Here is a 20,978-nt window from a genome sequence, read left to right on the forward strand (position 1 = left end):
ATAAGGTGTTTTCAAACCTGAGGCAGGCTTGCACTCCTATCACTTATAATAAGCTGACCCCACAATGGACACAAATTTATCCAACAGGTACTACTAACTGAAAAGGGGCCACTATGTTGAAATTTTGATTTAATTTAATATGGGAACAAACACTGGCCTCTATCCTGAAAACACTTATGCCTGTAATAACATCATACATGTGAAGTCAATGGAATGTCTCAGACATGTAAAGTTTCCCATGGGTAAAGTTTACAGTACCAAGACCATAAATGAGTAGCTAGGGGGCACAGAAAACTGGGGTGTAAATCTACAGTACACTAACTGCCCATTTGGACTCTGTTGTTGTACAATAAAAATTCCATAGTGCACAAGAAGTACGGCTGTTTCAAACTGCCTTACTTCCAACAGGTAACAGGGAACTTCCACTGTGCAGCCCCATCCATACTGTTAGTGCACTGTTGCTGTGTTGATTAACACCTTAGCTTGCCACACCCTAACTGCTTGTTAAGGCATACCTTTAGTCTTATATCCTAAAAAAAAAAAAATATATGCGCTTTATTTCCATTACCTACTGTTTGCCAAATATAGAATTAGTCCGGTGCAGTCTCCTACAGTGCCTCCAAAATAACAACATGTTAATTTCTTTGGGGGGGGGGGGGGGGGAGAAACCTGGCATCAGCCCCAGAAGAAAAAGTCTAATAAATACAGTATTCCGCATTTTATTACATCTTTTCTACCCTATGACAGATAAATCAAGTTAGTTTCATTTCAGAAAGTGGGGGTAGCTTGCAAAGAATAAACTCTTAGATTTTGATCCAGAAAGGTTAGTACATCCAAGTTTCAGATTCAAAACCCTTTCAAAAGTGATGAAGATTTATCTAGTTTATGCAGAAGTCAACTTGAGAAGCTCTACATTTTACATTTTTGCAAACCAGATACCATCTCTGATTCATAATCCTAACAGATTCTTCATTCACCTCCTCAAACTGCTGAACTTGTAAAATAAATAAATAAATGAAATCAGAGAACTAGATGAATTTCCCAATATTTGGATTTTCATTGAGAACAATCTCAAATAGATTTGTTATGCCAAATGTCAGAGTATCTTCCACATCATGAATCTTAATAATCATCAGGCCAGCTCTGTGTAAAACATAAGGAAAAAGGAAAGTAAGCTACAGTACTTGGATGTCTTGTACCTAAACATTATGCAGAAATTGGAAGTAGTCTCATGCAATGCTGACGATCAGCTAAAGAGATGGTATCGCAGCACCATGATGTAGGGTTTATTAGAGAATGCGAAGTGAGATCTATTTAAGAAAAAAAAATTACACATACAAAGATGAGACAACTGAAAAAGAACTACAAATTTAAGATGTATAATGTCAGTATTAAGATTATTCCATTAATAAAATGACCTATTAGAAGCGTGATAGATTTCTGTTACCAATCTGCCTGAGGCATCAGGTGATCAGGCTGAAGCCACAGGATCATTGAGGGCAGAGATGATGGAACACACCAAGTGTCTATGTTTTAAAGCTTTATTGACAAAATAATAAAACAACAGCTGAGGAGTGATGGGTGCTTCCCACATCACTCAGAGGAAGGAAGAAAGTGTTAGTGCCCCAAGCCCTAACCCACTTTCATACTCACACGTGCACTACCCGAGGCTGGCCAGGCCTGGGTGTAAGATAAGAAGAACAGGAGGAGGGTGGATAGGAATTCAGTCCTGTGCACACAGGTCATCCAGGGTCCACTGCAACCTCCAAATTGCTCCAGCTCTCAGGAGGGTTTTAAGTCCTGGGCTCCTTTGGGAGTTTTCCATTCCATGACCTCTGTTCCTGGTGCTCTTTGTGCCAGTCCAAAATGGCTTTCTGTGGTCTCCTCAACTTTCCCATAACACACCGCTTGACTCTGTTGTCCTCTTTGTTTTCCTCCGTGCTGGCCTTCGCTTGCCTCGCTTGTTATGGGCTGGCTCTGCAGGTCTGTTCAGTTGAATCTGTCTCTCTCATGGCTGGTCGGTAGATTCCAGGCCCCCCTCTTTCTTGGCCAGCAGCCGAGAGTCAGATATGTGCTGTGGCCTTGAGCTGGCTGGGCCTAGCAGGAGTGTGGAGTTAACCCGTTCTCTGCTGTCCATCTCCCCTCCACCCCCACCCCGTTGGCCTCTCGTGATCTGCAAAGGAATCCTTCATTCATTCTACATTCACACCTTTGATCCTTCCCAAAACGCCCTGTGAAGCTTGCAACAGCATTAGCAATATACAATGCTGATCTGCCTCCCCTGGAAGACCCCTTGAGGGAGGGAGCCATTGGGGTGTCACAGAAGAGCCAGCCATCATCTTTAGTTCACTTGAATCCTCACCTCTCTCCACCCCCCAAAAAAAACCCCACACAAGTTTTCAAGATCCATCTTCTTCCTGCCAACTGTTGCAAAAGGAAATGAAAGGAAAGGAAAAGGAATAAGGTTACCTCAAAGCACCAATTAAGCCACTTTTAAGTGAGGAAAATAATCATTATCCATACCAGGGCATTTCATTTTTCCTCACCTAAAGAGAGAATTTTTGGCAGTAGGATCCAAGGGTAATTTTTTTTCAAAATAGGCTTAGACACTTAGCACTGTATTTGCAATGGTACTTCTTGTGTATCATTTCCATTACTGGAGACTTCCAACCATATGTGCCCATTCTGCTTTATCTTTTGGGGGATGAATAGTCTTTTTATCCACATATTATCCATCATGAGTTCTGATGAACCTTAAAGACTAACAGATTTATTTGGGCATAAGCTTTTATGGGTAAAGACCCACTTCATCAGACACATCTGACTAAATGGCTCTCTGCCAAGTTCCACTAATGCCCAAATAAATCTGTTAGTCATTAAAATGCCCCAAGACTCCTCATTGTTTTTTCTGCTGTGTTCTTCTGCCGGCCCTTTTAGAGACCATAAACATGCAATCCAATAAAGGTATTTAAGTGCAGATAGGCATCTAGAGGCATTTACAAATTCAAATAGGTTAGGTGCCAAAATTTCATTGAAAGGGTTTGAGAATGGGATTCGCGCACCTAATCTGTTTAGTCACTTTCATAAATCCCAGTTGACACCTAACTGCATCTTATAAAGACCTTTATGAATTCTTGTAAAATTGAAGGGGATTAGAAGCTTACGTCACTTAGCCACTTTTGAAAATTGTACTGAATTTCTTCAAAATTCTTTATATAGGTCTCTTTGCCCTACTGTAATATGAAACTCTTATAGTATACAATATAAAAATGGAATAGTATAATCTCCTTTATTGCCATCGTACAGTACATAGCTCCATAGCTTTGTGTTCCCCTTCTCTGCAGTGCCACACAGAAGAGCCTTACTGAAGTAAGGAGTGTGGTGGCGGTCTTGTCACAAACCAAATTCTACAAACCAAATACACAGAGAGGCCTTGAAATTACAATTCATCCACAAATTCAGTTCACACACTGATGACCTTCTCAATCAAGATAACAGATGGCTGGGACATTATCAACCAAACATTCACTGAAGGTGCCAATAGCTCTTTGTCTCTGTAGATTCTTGTATTAGTACCCTTCCTATCTAATTGCTATCCTAGGAGGCTTATCTGCTTCTTTTAATTATCCAGTCTTTAGCTGCTTATAGGTTACCAGTTCTGCCTACTTGTTTTTCCCTTTGATATTTTCATATCCTCTGCTCCTTGTTTCCCGTCCCCTTCCTTTTTTTTTAAACCTCCGCTCCTCCCCCTTCTCCCCTATTTATTTTGGGTCTGCACATCCTAAACTCAAAACACCAGTCATCTAAAGAAGTGGGCTGTGCCCACAAAAGCTCATGATACCATCTCCATGTTTTGTTAGTCTATAAAGTGCTACAAGACCATTTGTTGTTTAAGTTTATAAAGTAAGGAGATGAGAAGAAGTTAACAGGCCTTCTGCAGGTTGCATTGTGGACAACAAGAAAATATATGTATTTATAATTCCTTCTGCTGCTCTTTTTAAATATCTTTCTGACAAGTTCTCTCCAAAGTGTCTATATGGGTAAAACCTTGGGTTTACTCCATCTGTTGCATCAGGAAATACCAGTCCAATTTATTCTGCTTATTTATGACACCATATAGGACATTTTTATGCAACCCTGACTAATAATTAAAAAAAAAAAAAGCTTTGATCACTTTTGGAGATTCTGGGCTAAGATTTTCATTTGTAACTATTAATTATTTAAATAATAGTTTAAAAGGGCTCTAAGCTTTTTAAAAAAATTATAGTAATTTAAGCAGTAAAAAAGTCATTGCAAGTCTTTAACTACACATTGAATGAAAATTGTGCATAAAATAGTCACATTGCCATCTACTGACAGCTCTTTATAAAAAGGGCTAGCTTTTTTCTATTAACCTATCTGTCGGACTATGTTCTTAATGATCTGTTTTTTGAAGTGCAGTAGTACAAAGAATGAGGGACATGCAATATGTGTTGTTCAATATATCCATTGCAATAAGCCTGCTTCTGATGGAATCCATTTTAAGCCATTCAGGCTTTTGCAGTTATATACTGCAATTAGATACGTTTATTAATGACATTATTGCACAGTATTTCATAGGATGTAAAACTGTTTTCAAGAAAGTAACTACAGAAGGGCATGTTAATAAATCTGTGCCGCATGTGCAGTACATAGAGACTTGCTAATAGGATTTCCATAATAACAGCATTTATCTCACCACACACTTTATAATACCAATCACTAAGCAATTCCCATATTGTTATTACATTATGTGAAAAATAGGATTTCATATTAAGGATACATATTATGGACTAAAAAAGCAATGTAACTGATGCACCTATGTATTAAAGGTTTTCACTTATTTATACTGAAATATATTTTGGTCTGAGTCCTAAGGTTAATACAACACCACCACATCATTTTGCTTTAAATGAAACCATAGGCATTGTGTCACTTTCACCTTACTATGTATGGGTCAGTAAATTCTAAAGGGAGTCTGTAGATGAACTGAGGCAGCCCTCTCTTACTGAAGCAAACAAATCAAGTTCATGTTCGTTCACTGTGTTACACAACCAATAGTATTCATTGCTGAAATTAAGGCCATTCTCAGCTTCTCACTACTGAATCCAGTTGAATGATTGTTTAACTCTGTTCCATAGCATGAGGTGATTTTTCTTCACCCCTGCCTCCTAGCAGTTAATACAACATTTTTTAAAAAAAAAGTCAGAGTACCAGATGCTGAAAAGTTATAATATCTGATCTACAGACAGCCAAATCTGGACTCAAATATAATCATAAATGAAAGTTGTAAGAGCGATCTATATTATCTTCAACACTTAGAATGTTGAAATTCCCCTTCAAGATGAAATGTGAGTGTATGCAAAAGCAAATCAGGAGAATAGATCTCAGCATAGAGAACAGTTAAAATAATTTTGGCCTATCATGCGGGGGAGAGACAAGAAGATGGAGGAGGTTCACCAGGGTTAGCCCCCCTAGTGCAGTGCCACAGTTTTGTTTACCTAAACCTACACAAGTACAAGTGCTTGCAGCTCCTGTTGGCCATGGATTGCCATTCCCAGACAATGGAAGCTGCAGGAAGCAGCGTGGATTGGGAAACCACTTCCCATCACCTTACAACCTTTTGCCTAGTGATTAGGTAATGTAGCTGAGACGTGGAAGATACAGGTTTGAATACCCACTCTGGAGAGACTTGACCCCAATAAGTATCTTAATCACCAAGCTATCAGCTATTCTCAGTGGGTTTCTCTCAGTCTCTCCTGTTAAAGCTGTTCCACTTTGGTCCAATGTGTGTTCAAGTATTTTTGTACAGAGACAGAAAAATGGCTGTAAAGCCTGGTGTCTAGGGTATTCTCCTGAGACTTGGGGACACATGCCCTAACCACTGGACAAAAAGTTGTAAATTTCACTTCCCATATGACCCCTTGCACCTGCTCAGACCTTGTGTCAAGTCCTACAGCCTGGCAGGTATCAGGCTGGAGCCTCCCTTGCATCACACACTGTAAGGGTGCCCAGCACTGCTCTATCCAAAGTGCTCTCCGAGAACTAGTCCTGTACTTTCCCTGGTCAGGCCCCAACTACTCACTGCTCTGCTGTGTAACTTCTTATAAACAGGCTGTTTCAGCAAGCTGCCCGCTCATTGGCTCCTTATAAGTCTCTCTCTAATTGGCCAGGGATCTGCCCAAACTCCCTCCAACTGCTTTAACCCCTTCTGGGCAAAGTGGGACAGCCATCCCATTACAGAGAGCTTAAGCAACCTATCACCATGTCTCTCAGTGAGTCAGTGGAGATGTGAAAATATTTACCAGGGTCATGCTATTTCATGATCCCTTGCAGGGATTTGACAAAAAAGCAAAATTGACAGTGAAACAATAAATTTTAAAATATTAAATTAAGCAATTAGAGTACTGCCTTGAATATTTCCTGGTTAAGTGCTTTAATTTGATGCTATCCTGGAGTGTTATCTTGCTGGTGATGTATGATCAAAGGTGTTTTCTCTTTCTTTTCTTTTTTAACTGATATGTATTATTATGCTTGCAGCCTCAAGCAATGGAGCATCTTATTTTATTTCCTTTATCTCTTTTTTCTGGATTTGTACAGCTGTTTAAATCTTTAGTGTTATTGAGCCATGTCTAATTATTCCTTGCTCACTGACACATGTGTAATAACTAGAATGGTTAAATGCCAAGACAGCATGGTTAGTATGCACACAGTATGAAGATGAAGGCAGGCTATCACAAGGTAATATAGTGTTTAGTTAAAATTCATTTTGTCTACAGATAGATAAAACAACTGCAAGATTTAACACAGTCTGCAACTTGCTGTTTTGTCTTATCCAATGGCTGGTGGCAACATCACCACATCATCCAAAAACTGAGCCCTGTGGCAATTCAAATGCGTGCAGAATAAAATATGAAGGTGGGATTTGCTTTTCATTGAAAAAAATCAAAGCAAAAAAAATCATGATTTTTTTCTAAGAAATTATCATATAAAAAGGTGAAAATAGAAATGTGTTACACAAAGTTTCTAAAATTATCCATTATGATCATTTTAAACACAGCAGTGATGACACTTAAGTGAAATACATGGTATCAGTCTCTCAAGGTCAAATCATTTATTTAAAGGATAAAGGGAAAAACCAAGGACTAGATTTTCATAACCAAATATCACTACTCCAATTAAAGTTAGTGTGCTACCGGTGATTAGCAGCTCTGAAAATGCCCCTGACTATTTAAGATATCTTACTGAATAATTACCAGCATTAGGAAGTAGCAGATATTGAGTGCATAAAAGTTACCAAAAGCAACTTTCAAGTTTAAATTTAAACACTGGCACGTTTTTTGTAGAATTTTTAGTGGTAGTGGCTTTGGTTGAAATTTCACATTGGTCAGGTTAGTAAATAAGAAGGGTAGAAAAAACAACTATAAAATTATATTACACAGACCACAGTTCCTAACCTAACATGCAACCATGTAATGCTAATATTCTCAACAGTATTCTGTATAGAATTTCTTAGGATTGAAAAAAAAAAAAAAAAGGTATGAATAAAGTAGAGGAAAATTCTTACCCCAGAACTTGCTATCAATTTCATAATCTGGAACTGGTTAGCTAGCTACCACCCAACTACTCTGTCCTCCATGTCATTGGAAATCTGCAGAAACAAACAAGGAAGCATGCTAAGAGGTGAACAAGAGCAAAAAGAACTACAAGTTGAACCTCTCTATTCCAGAACACTCGTGGTCCAGAAACATCCCCTGGTCCCATAACGTTTGTTTACAGCCTTCAGTCCTGGCTCTCAGTGTTCTGTACCATTATTTAGCTTTAGTAGACCCCTAAATGTCCTCTAACAGCACAGTAAGCAATGGAAGCATTGGTAAAGTAATGCTGCTAGACAATATTGACCTCCCGTGGTCCAGAAAATTATCTTATTTGGAACCAGTTAAGTCCCAAAGGACCCAGACTAGAGCGATTCACCCTGTAGAACGAACAGTCAATTCAGAATTTCCCACAAGGAAATTACAATGAATGGGAATGCTTATTATACAAAAATTACACAACACTGAAAAATTATTTATTGAACACTTTAATAGCATCAAGTGCACACATAACCTTCTGGGCTGAGATTTGGCTTATGAAGGATATGAAAGAATGAAACAGAGGAAAGAAACCTAAATAACTGTGTGGACATAGGCGTGCTTTAATAGCAATTGGGGCATGAAGAAAATATCACTCCTGACAAAACTGCTGCACCATTTAGTGTTTGCTTTGTGTTGCTTCCAAAAGTGGAAGAGAGAATCTGAATGAGAACAATAAAACACAGAGGAAGTTATTCAGCTGACATATTGGTGTGTTTCAATGTTTCTTTGGCAAATAAATACTGGTTGCATAATGATCTGTTTAGACTTTAAGTAACTAAATGAGGTAATGAAACAGGACGGACTGATGCTTCAGCAAAGTTTTTATCTTCACTTGATACTTCCAATAAGTTTTGACAGATAACGTTACACAGGGACTGTGCCAGTTTCACCTCTACAGTCAGAACAGTGCCAAAGTCACAAAGAGCCATATCCTCAGCTGAAGTAAATTGATGGGACACAATTGATACATCAATAAAGCTATGATGAATTCTTCACAACTGTCTTTAGGAGCTAGATATTCTCAATTAATCAATCCCATTTCAACTCCGCATCCAGAAGAAAGTGCCTAAGTCCATGGAGAGACAAAGGTGCAGTCTTCTTGCATATGGCTAGTAAAGAGCAGCAACTACAATTTCACCTAAAGTTTATTGAGCCAACTGGATACATCTGGAGTAACAGAATTTATTGCCTCATTCATGTTTATAAATTAGCAGATTTACTCAGCATTGCTTGGGTCCTTTTCTTATTCAAGGAGATTTCTTTTAATTAAAAAAAAAACAAAAACAAAAACAATGTACATGCTTTCTTTAAAGGATTGTATTTTTCAAAAATACAGTGTTATTGTTATGAAGTTAATTTTTATTTTGTATTTCTTAAAAGGGATTGTTAAAAAATTTGAATTGAATTTTAATCATTTTTAAATGGGAATTTCATCAAGTGTATTTTTTTCCCTTCACCCCCATACAATCTAATCATTTGCTATGTTTCAACAAAAAAGGGCAGTAGTCAATATAGTTTGCAATAACATTTTCTTCTACTTTTCCAACCTTAAGCATTGATTCAAGCTGTGCCAAAACAGAACACTACTCCAAAATTTCTCCATTTTATTTCTTTTCTGTAAGGTTTATTGAGACACAATCCTGTTCAGCTTCATCCTATTTTTCTGGCTCATCGTGGTACAATCCAGAGATGAAAGTAAATTAAATTTCTTACTAGTACTGTAGAATCACACCACCACCTGGAGAGGGGTTGCCCTCAGGGCAGGAGGCTTGGGGTGGGGGGGAGTGGTTGTGATACAATCTCTGTAAGAAATTTAAGTGCGGAAATTTAAGTGCATGGGGCTCAAAGCAAGGAGTAAGGAGGGGCTCAAGCCAGGGGACTGCGTGAATGCCCATGAGTGAACAGGAGTGTGCAGGGCAGAGTGAGGGGGCATTCTTGACCTTCCTGTCCCTGTTAGGGAGTGAGAGCAAAGTGCACAATTCACATGTCCCTAACCAGAATGCAGCAAACTGTGCATTTTCCACTTGCCCTCCACAGTGACAAAGGGGAACAGCCATCAATGTTCCCATATAAATTGGGGGGGGGGGGAGAGAGATTCAGCTCCCCTCCCTAAAGGGTCCCTGTAGGTCAGAGGTTCAAGGCTAGGGTAGTCTCAGACCAGGGGCGTGTCCCCAGGCAGTCCCTTTTACCTGCCTATTGATTGTCTCTTTTCTGTATGGTATTATGAGAAGCAATTCCATTCTTAGCACAGCCAAGTACTTATGTTGTCTTAGATTGTGATAAGAGGAAGCTATATACTGAATTTGGTGATCTAGCTCTTACCAGTTAGGAGTAATTCTTGAACAAACAGGCACACTCTCTAAAATGTATAGTAGATTGTGCTGTCTTGGGGTACCCCACTCATATCAGGGAATTCTTGACTTTCCATCAATGTATTAGATGTCCACAACTACCCTGGTTAGTTCTAATTCATTTCAGAGGTGACACAGATGACCATGGAAGATCAAGCCCAGGAATCTTCTGCATGAGATCTAGCACACTGTGCTTATTTTTAAAGTCTTGATTAGCCAAATCTGCTTTCCAAATCTCTTTCTGAGCATAGCCTGACTGCCTGAGGCTAAATTAATGTTCCCAAAAAGGGACATGGGACTTGACAACACCTGAAGCCCTGGAATGTTGTAAGACCTTGATGAATAGAAAGACATTTGTTTTGTAGGATTCACTGAGCTTTGCAGAATGTTGTGGAAGCTTGGCTTTATTGGTGGGAGAACAATGGTAGACAGGACAAGTAGCCATCGTATTGGAGTTGACTTAAGGGTTTCTATAATGCAGCGCATCTGTCACGCTACGCGCCCCACTGAGAGGCTTGTCCAGCACTTGGAGCCCACCGGGGCGGAGTGGGGGGTCCGGGCCCACCCTCTCTCCGGACCCCAACCCAGGGCCCTAACGTCAGGGAAGTGACTCCTGGTGGTAGCAGGCAGGGTGATGACCCCCAAACACACCTGCTCTTGGGTTCCACAGCCCGCCCTGGGTCGCTTCCACTCCGCCGGTCAGCTACCGGCTTGTGACTTCTCGCCGGTCTCCCGCCTCCGTACCTGTCCCTCCTTGTTGCTTCTCCCTTCCTTCCTCTCGTCCGGCCCTTTTATCCTCCGCTCTCTGGCCGGCGCTCTTTTCTCCCCTCACTTCTGGGTGCCCCTCCTCCTTCCCCCCAGGTGCGCCAGTGACATCAGCAGCCCCCCCGGGCACGTCCTGATGACGTGTCCAGTCACTGGCCCCCTGCTGTGCTGAGGCAGCCCTGGCCGCGGCAGCGGTTCCTTCTCCGGCGCCCGCGGCTTGCGGCGCTAAACAGGGACGGGGTTGCTTCATCCCGTCACAGCATCACTGTGTTCCACTAGGTATCCACAAGTCATGTGTGGCTGCATCTGCTTCAGACTTGCAGTAGCAAGAGTGGATAATCTTCTCATATATTAGACAACAGAGGTAAAAATCAGATTTATGTTTCCTATATTTTGGATTAAAATACTGAACACAGAACATTTGCCCACTAGGAGAGAAATAGTAATTTGGACATGTTAAACTTCAAAAGCACTGAAGCCCTACCTTCAAAAATTAGTTGGCATCAGATTTTCAAGTGTATTTAACAGGAATCTAAAGATGAAGACAGGCACTTAGCGGGATTTTCTAAAATACATAGGATCAATAAGAATTAGTTGCATAGGTGCTTGAGAAAATCCCACTAAGTACCTACCTTCATCTTTAAGCACCTAAATTCCTCTAAAAATCTCACCTTAGGCATATTAGGAGCCTACGTCTCACCAAAAGTCCATTTGATGCTATGTCTACACTTCAAACACTACAACAGCACAGCTACATCTATAGCACAGGAACACATACATTTACTACAGAGACAGAAGGGAATTTTTGCACCCAGGTGTAATATAGCTAGGTTGACTTCAGTGTTAGCGGTAGCCCTGGCCTTCATATCATAGACGCAGTGGTACTATTTGGAGCTTCGAGAACTTCTGGGTTTTGTAGGAGCTTAGTGCATCAGTTTTCTCTAATTTTTAGGCAGCATTTCACCTTGCATAAATCAGTGCAGGGTACAGCCCTAGAAAAGTATTTATCCCAGTTTAGGTGAAGATTTTTATAATATTCAAACATTTAATATGGAGCCATACCAGATGGATCTGAACAAACACGAATAGGGCCCTACCAAATTCATAGCCATGAAAAGTGCATCACAGACCCTGAAATCTGATCTTTTGTCTGCTTTTACCCTATATTAACCTGATTTCATGGGGGAAATCAGTCTGAGTTGTGGACCCCTCCAACGCATTATACACAATCTACAACCCATCTTGGAAAATGATCCCTCACTCTCAGAGGCCTTAGGAGAAAAACCTATTCTTGCTTACAGACAACCCCCTAACCTGAAATTCTTTCTGATAACCATGCCACACAACCACATCATAAACCTCCAGGAACCCAGCCCTGCAACCGAAAAAGATACCACCTCTGCCCACATATCTACACTGGCAAATTCATCACTGGAGCAAACAACATAAGCCACAAAATCAAAGGGTCATTTGACTGTACATCCAGTAATTTACATAAGAACATAAGAACGGCTGTACAAAGGTCCATCTAGCCCAGTATCCTGTCTACCTACAGTGGCCAGCACCAGGTGCCCCAGAGAGGGTGGACCGAAGACAATGATCAAACAATTTGTCTCCTGCCATCCCTCTCCAGCCTCGGACAAACAGAGGCCAAGGACACCATTTTATCCCCTGGCTAATAGCCTTTTATAGACCTAACCTCCATGAAATTATCTAGCTTCTCTTTAAACTCCGTTATAGTCCTAGCCTTCACAGCCTCCTCTGGCAAGGAGTTCCACAGGTTGACTACACGCTGTGTGAAGAAGAACTTTCTTTTATTAGTTTTAAATCTGCTACCCATTAATTTAATTTGGTGTCCTCTAGTTCTTCTATTTATGGAACTAATAAATAACTTTTCTTTATCGGCCCTCTCCACAGCACTCATGATTTTATATACCTCTATCATATCCCCCCTCAGTCTCCTCTTTTCTAAACTGAAAAGTCCCAGTTTCTTTAACCTCTCCTCATATGGGACCTGTTCCAAACCCCTAATCATTTTAGTTGCCCTTTAATGAACCCTTTCTAAGGCCAAAATATCTTTTTTGAGGTGAGGTGACCACATCTGTACACAGTATTCAAGATGTGGGCGTACCATAGTTTTATACAGGGGCAGCAAGATATTCTGTGTTTTATTTTCTATCCCTTTCCTAATAGGTTGCTAGGAATTATTTGCCTTTTTGACTGCCGCTGCACACTGTGTAGAAGTTTTCAGAGAACTGTCCACGATAACTCCAAGATCCCTTTCCTGATTTGTCGTAGCCAAATTAGCCCCCATCATATTGTACATATAGTTGGGGTTATTTTTCCCAATGTGCATTACTTTACACTTACCCACATTAAATTTCATTTGCCATTGTGTTGCCCAATCACTGAGTTTGGTGAGATCTTCTTGGAGTCCCTCACAGTCTGGTTCGGTCTTGACTATCCTACACAGTTTGGTATCATCCTCAAACTTTACTTCCTCACTGCTTACCCCTTTCTCCAGATCATTTATGAATAAGTTGAAAAGGATTGGTCCCAGGACTGACCCTTGGGGGACACCACTAGTTACCCCTCTCCAATCTGAAAATTTACCATTTATTCCTACCCTTTGTTTCCTGTCTTTTAACCAGTTCCCAATCCAAGAAAGGACCTTTCCTCTTATCCCATGGCCATGTACTTTACACAAGAGCCTTTGTTGAGGGACCTTCTCAAAGGCTTTCTGAAAACCCAAGTATACTATATCTACTGGATCCCCCTTATCCGCATGCTTGTTAACCCCTTCAAAGAACTCTAACAGATTAGTAAGACAGAATTTCCCTTTAAGAAAACATGTTGACTTTTGTCCAACAAATTATGTTCTTCTACATGCTTCACAATTTTATTCTTTACTATTGTTTCAACTAATTTGCCTGGTACTGAAGTTAGAGTTACCGGTCTGTAATTGCCAGGATCGCCTCTAGAGCCCTTTTTAAATATTGGTGTCACGTTGGCTACTTTCCAGTCATTAGGTACGGAAGCCGATTTAAAGGATAGGTTACAAACCAGAGATAATAGTTCAGCAATTTCCCATTTGAGTTCTTTTAGAACCCTTGGATGAATGTTAACGGTCCCGGAGATGTTAAAATTAAGTTTTTCTATTTGTTCCAAAACCTCCTCTAATGACACTTCAATCTGGGACAGTTCCTCAGATTCATCACCCACAAAGGACAGTGCAGATTCGGAAATCTCCCCAACGTCCTCAGCCGTGAAGACTGAAGCAAATAAATCGTTTAGTTTCTCTGCAATGGCTTTATCGTCTTTGATTGCTCCTTTTATAGCTCGATCATCTAGGGGACCCACAGGCTTTTTAGCAGGCTTTCTTCTTCTAATGTACTTAAAAAACATTTTGTTATTTCTTTTTGAGTTTTTGGCTAGCTGTTCCTCAAAATCTTTTTTTGCTTTTCTTATTACATTTTTACACTTGATTTGACAGTGTTTATGTTCCTTTCTATTTATCTCACTAGGATTGGACTTCCAATTCTTAAAAGATACCTTTTTGTCCCTCACTGCTTCTTTTACATGGCGGTTAAGCCACGGTGACACTGTTTTAGGTCTCTTGCTATGTTTTTTAATTTGGGGTATACATTTAAGTTGGGCCTCTATTATGGTGTCTTTAAAAAGTTTCCATGAAGCTTTCAGGGATTTGGCTCTAGTCACTGTGCCTTTTAATTTCTGTTTAACTAACCTCCTCATTTTTGTGTAATTCCCCTTTTTGAAATTAAATGCCAGGGTGCTGGACTGCTGAGGTGTTCTTTCCACCATAGGCATGTTGAATGTTATTATATTATGGTCACTATTCCCAAGCAGTCCTGTAACGGTTATTTCCTGGACCTAATCCTGCACTCCACTCAGGACTAAATCGAGAATTGCCTCTCCCCTTGTGGGTTCCTGCACCAGCTGCTCCAAGAAGCAGTCATTTAAGCCATTGAGAAATTTTATCTCGGCTTCTCTTCCTGAGGTGACATGTATCCAGTCAATATGGGGGTAAATAAAATCCGCCATTATTATAGAGTTCTCTATTTTGTAGCCTCTCTAATCTCCCTCAGCATTTCAATGTCATTATCGCTGTCCTGGTCAGATGGTCGGTAATATATCCTTACTGCTAATTTCTTATTATTGGAGCATGGAATTACTATCCATAGCGATTCTATGGAACGTGTTGATTCATTTAATATTTTTATTTCATTTGATTCTACATTATCTTTCACATACAGTGCCACTCCGCCACCCACCCAGCCTGCTCTATCCTTTCTATATATTTTATATCCCGGTATGATTGTGTCCCACAGATTTTCCTCATTCCACCAGGTTTCAGTTTTGCCTATTATGTCAATCTCCTCATTTAATACGAGGTACTCCAGTTCACCCATCTTATTAGTCATACTCCTAGCATTTGTGTAGAAGCACTTTAAAAATTTGCCACTGCTTATTTGTCTGCCCCTCCCTGATGCATTGGATTCCTTAAAATGCGGTTGTTTGTCTGCTCTGGCCCAATTTCATCTATGCCAGCAGTGCCCCACTGCTATATATATTGGACAAACTAGACTGTCTCTGCGGGAAAGAATCAATGGACACAAATCGGATATATGTAAAGGGAATATACAGAAGCCTGTTGGTGAGCATTTCAGCTTGCCTAACCACAGTCTGACAGACCTGCAAGTAGCTGTCTTGTCACAAACCAGCTCTATAAGCCAAATACACAGAGACACCGTGGAATCCCAATTCATCCACAAATTCAATTCACATGCTGATGGATTCACTCGTGATATGGGCTGGTGGGGACTCCACCTACCTAATAACCACTGAAGGTGCTAACAGCTCCCTGAGTGGTATCCAGCCTGTTTTAGGAACCTATCTATCTATTGACTTTGATTTTTATCTGCTTAGGTTTAAGTACCCATTCTCCAGCTACTTAATGATGCTCTGTATCCCACCCCCCACCTTTTTTCTTCCTCTTCCTCCTGCCCTTCCCCTCTATTTATTTCAAGTTTTCATATCCCCAACTCATAACTCCAGTCATCTGAAGAAGTAGGTTGTGCCCACGAAAGCTCATGGTACCGTCTACATGTTTCGTTAGTCTATGAAGTGCTACCAGACAATTTGTTGTTTTTTTCTGAAAAAGTAAGGATAGCCACCCTACAATAACCTTGCAATCCCACCACAACTCCTTTTGGGGTGAGAATACCTGCAATTGCAGCATCAGGAAATTTCCATTTAAATAGCTGAAATAATTAAATTTTCAATTTTTACAACCCCATGACCATGACATTGACTAAAATGGACCATGAATTTGTAAGGACTCTAAACATAAGGAACAACCTGTTAGAGGGGAATAAAAAAAAAGTACCTATCAGACCTCAGAAACAAATTTGGCTATTCATGGAGGGCTCAAATGACAGAATCCTGAACAATAACTGCTTTTGTGAATAAGAACATCCATACTGGGGTCTATCTAGCCCAGCATCCTGTCTGCCAACAGTGCCGATGCCAGATGCCCCAGAGGGAGTGAATAGAAACAGGTATCATCAAGTGATCCCTCTGTCATCCATTTTCCAGCCTCTGACAAACAGAGGCCAGGGACACCATTCCTACCCATTCTGGCTAAGTAGTATTGGCTAATGTGGTGGTTCCCAACTGTGGACCAGCAACTCATTCAAAATCTGTTGGCCGACTGTCACAGAAATATTTGTATATTCATTATGGTAATTAATGTATTTGCATAGTGGCATTCATTATGGTAATTTTAGCCCATGATATATTAGGCAAATCAAAGAAGGGGGGACATGTTTGTTAACAAGAATCTGATAAATTGCTGCATACACACACATTTAAAAAGAACAAAATAGTTGCTAATACTTGTTAAAGAGTATTCCACAGTCCGAACCTTTTGCCTCAATTGCACCAGAATTAAAGAGGCAGTAGTTAACAGGTCTGAGCACTGATATATTCTGCACATTCATGTTTTCTTATGCATTTAATAGGGAATAATAATAAGTGTACCTGCTGGCTGGGAGCAGCTGGAGGCCAGGAGGAGGCTCCCAGTTGTGCGGTGCTTGGCCCTGCTGGCTGGGACAGCCTCTCTTCACATAGCACTTGGCCCCGCCTGCCAGGTCAGCCACCCTCCATGCAGTGCTCGGCCCTGCTGGCAGGGGCAGCTTCCCTTTTCACAGCACTTGACCCCGCTGGTTGGGACAGCCAATTTCCACATGCCCTTCCTCCCCCCAGCCAGGCCGTGTAGCAATCTCACTGTGGTCCTACTTGCCAGCTACCCAACTCACCCTGCTGCTGCATGGGGAAGTGGCTGGGAAGGGAACCCCAGCAGGCAGGGGCAGGGTCTGGCAATAAAAGCTGGGGATGCCACAGCCCAGCAGACAGGGGTTGGAAGCCTGCCGCCAGTGTGTGGACCAGTGGTTAGGAACTGCTGGGCTAATGGGTAACTGATCTCTCTAAATGCTATCTTCAATATCTTCTAACTGCTAGCACTAAACATTTTGTAATGCTCACAATAGGCGTCCAAACACTAAAACAGCCCTTTCAACTAATATAATCTGTCATACCAGCCATAACCTATTGTCACATTTCTATATGATTTGTGATCACCCTCATTAGTATAGCCAAGATTCAAATAAAATCAATGAGGTGTCCTGTGGCACCTTAAAGACTAAACAAACTTATTTGGGCATATGTTTTTGAGGGCTGGAGCCCTCTGACAGATGCATGAAGTTAGCCCCCCCAAAAAAGTATGCCCAAGTAACATTCTTAGGTCTTTAAGGTGACACAGGTCTCCTCTTTGGTTTTGCTGAAACAGGTTAACATGGCTATCCCTCTGAAAAAAAAAAATCAAATAGGAACCCTCATAAATTCATCTGACAGCTCTACCAGGTGAACTAAGGAGATTTTTTTCCCTTCAGGCTGAGCTAATACAGAACTCTGCAGGAATTCTTTCATTCATGTATGAAAAGAAAATAGGAGATTTTAAGAGGTTCAGGCTGCTTTATACATATTTGGCGAGTAAACTAAAAATGCATGCTTGCCAAAAATATGTCCGGTCAAATGACTCATTTTATTAAGGATTCTTTAGGTTTGATTTGCATTATCTCTTGCAAACTGGTTTTCAGTTTTATTGCAGGTGATAAATATAACTTAAGTCAACCTAGCTAAATTGCTCAGGGGTGTGAAAATTCCCTTCTGTATTAAGTGTATATGCTACAGTGGGGTGGCAAAATTCAAACGATGTTCAACTGCTAAATTTCTATTAAAGATAAATCTATTGACAGTTTAAATAATTTCCTTGCATGATTGTTACAAAATAAATACCTATAGATATGACAAGGGAACATAGTAGATATACATATTGTAGATATGCATATTTTAAAGGAGTTATATCAATGAATTTTAAAAAGTCAGTTTTTCCCTGCCACAGGGTGCGTCACTCACTGGCAGTCGGGCACCTCTGGGAGTTAGATCAAGTGGACACCCTCCTATTTGTGGTTTGCACATGATTGCTCTGTCTCTTTTGACCACCTGCATCCCCTGTTGTATGTGTGTCAGTCCTCCAGCCTTTGTCTTCACCCACTAGTTCCCCCATGCAGAGGGAAACATTACCACAGTCAAGCCAATTTCCCAGTGGCTAGTGAAGAGAGAGGAAGGAGAAAAATCCTGCCCACTACTCTGTTTCCCAGCCCAGGAACTCATAGATGGCAGCCATGTGCTGCATCCCCTCCAACTGTTAAGTACATTTCCCTGAGCCACTTCCCTGTGACTCCAGTACCTTCTTCACTTTTACCTCAGGAGCTCATCCTATCAGCCAGCCAGGAACTCTCTTGTCCCTGCCAGCAACTGCTCTGTCCATGGTGCTGGCTTCTGTCCACTTAATAGGACTCCCTCTTAAGCACTAGGTAATGACTGACTCTGCTCTGCCCTGCAGTACCTCTTCTGATCCTGGCAGGCCCAGACTGATTGCTCCTTGAAATTCCTCCCTGCACCCCACACAGCCTCTCTGGGTTACTCAGAGGACTCCCATACACCACTTGTTTTGAGTGGGGCAGACACCTAATCACAATCTGCTTTGGCCTATTTCTACTTCAATAGGCCCCATTCAGCAGAGCACTAAACCATGTGCACAAGTACTTGGGCATATGCCTAATTCCATAACACTTAAGTGCTTTGCTGAATTGGAGCTGTACTTCAGGAACTAAACTAATACAGACAGTAAGCCAATTTTAGTAACTTGTACAATCATAAAGGTAACACTGGAATCTGCAAAGATTTCAAGTACTTTTGTGTACTTTCCATCATGTCTCCAATACTCTGGATGTGAAGTGCTACTTACAATGAATAATCAATGTACAATGTAACATACACATTGCCTTTTGTTTTATTGAGAATAAGATTGTACAAATAAGCTTGATTGGGCTAAAATGAAAAATGTGACCATTTGTAACAATTCATATTGTGAACCTATTGCAGAGTTATTATTGTGATTAGTGTTACAATTCTGCAATCAGAAGTCTGTACCAGATCCAAAGAACACAACAAGATCATACTCCACATAAACAGGTTTAGATAAGAAACCCTGTTGAAATTGCCCCATGGCACTAGCTGACAGATTAACTGGCAATGTGGTGAAGTTCTCTTGCTTCACATTTTGTTGAACAGAAACCAGAAGACTTCATGACTTATGCCAAAATGGAAAAATACAATCTCTATAGGCAAAATATAGTGGAAAAAATGATCCCATGACCAGAGACCTATATCAATTAACTTACTAGTTAAGCTCTTCAAACACAGCTCCAAAGCAGGGGAAATAACTTCAACACAAGAACAAAATTGACAGTGGTATGGGAGACAAAATACACATTGTTAACTCAGAATATGCTATCATATTCACCCCTGTTGGTCTGGCAGAAATTGGTGACCAAATGGTGGTACAGCTAACAAAGAAAAGATAGAGGCTTTTTAAAATTTGATTTCTTAAACTACCCCCATCACTAAGGAAGATTTATAAACAAAAACCATGCTCTGCATTTTTAGTAAATGTATGTGTAACACCAATAGGTGGGACAGAATCTCAGATCTCTGGAAATTAGTGCATGAGCCTCTAGCACTTGAGCCAAAAGCCAGCTGGCTCTCAGGTAAGGCTGTAGTGGAAACTCCTTCTCTTTTTCTATAAATGGTCTAAGTGCCACTAAATGGGTCAGTGAACCATACCCAGGAGGTTTATGGGCTACATATGTACTTGTCACTGTATACATTGTTTCACAATTATGCACTTTATGCACTTTATTTTCTCCATTAAAGGTCTCCTAAAAACTCTCCTTTGCATGAGGCCTGCAAAAGACTTGATGATTAAGATGTTTATGTACTCAGACCATTGCCTATCATACTGATTAATACTGCCATATTGTTCTCTTGTATTCCCCTGTATGTCTTCCTGGATCCATCTGTTGTCTCTTGTATTTGTATAGGACCTAGAAAAATAAGATCTTGATCTATGATTTGGGTTCCTAGGTGCTACAAAAATACAAATATTAATAAAACTTGTGTCCACACTTATTATATTTTGTCTTTATTGCACACTTATAGCTTTTGTTATTTTTTTTCTTTTGTCAGAGTACTTTATTGGATTTCTAAGATTTTTCTAAGAAAAGAATAAACCAGATTTGTAATTTTATGTTTCTGAAATGTTTTTTAAAAAAAAAAAAAAGATATAAGAGGACAAATGTTACAACTGGCATCTAAGGACCTGCCCCAGTTCCTGTTCAAGGAAATGAGACTATGGGAGTTTGGCTAGTGACCTTAAGAAAACTGGAACAGGCCCCAAATGATCTTCTATTTTTATATTAAAGAAACTTCATCACCCCCTTTTCGCTAAAACCATGAATTGAGTTTGGAGAAGAAAGGAAGAGCTCTATTGGATGCTGAGAAAGCCATGATTTCACTAGGATTTTATAGCTACTGGAGAAAATGAAGTGACAAAGTAGTAAAGTAGGGTAGAGAAACCAGAAGCTCTTCATGAAACCGTGGTTAACTGCGGGTGGGGAGGTAGAGAGCACACCAGTAGAAACTTTTAGTTTGTTATTTATTTAAGGGGGGAGCTGGACTAAACTTAGGTTTAGTTGCCCAAGCTCTTCCAAAGTTTTCCTGT

General features: G+C 40.5%; 1 long non-coding RNA gene across 1 annotated transcript in view; it reads right to left on the minus strand.

The window, feature by feature from the left end:
- Positions 1 to 1,525: 1,525 nt before the first annotated feature.
- The window catches only part of LOC142829431 (uncharacterized), a 30,187-nt gene continuing 10,734 nt past the window's right edge, over positions 1,526 to 20,978 (minus strand). The window contains exons 3-4 of the long non-coding RNA XR_012903838.1: positions 7,586 to 7,669; positions 1,526 to 2,424 (exon numbers count right to left, since the gene is read on the minus strand). This is a non-coding gene — a long non-coding RNA (uncharacterized LOC142829431). The remainder of the gene's footprint in view (positions 2,425 to 7,585; positions 7,670 to 20,978) is intronic.

This window comes from Pelodiscus sinensis, chromosome 5 (genome assembly GCF_049634645.1).
Source record: "Pelodiscus sinensis isolate JC-2024 chromosome 5, ASM4963464v1, whole genome shotgun sequence".
Classification (NCBI taxonomy): domain Eukaryota; kingdom Metazoa; phylum Chordata; order Testudines; family Trionychidae; genus Pelodiscus; species Pelodiscus sinensis.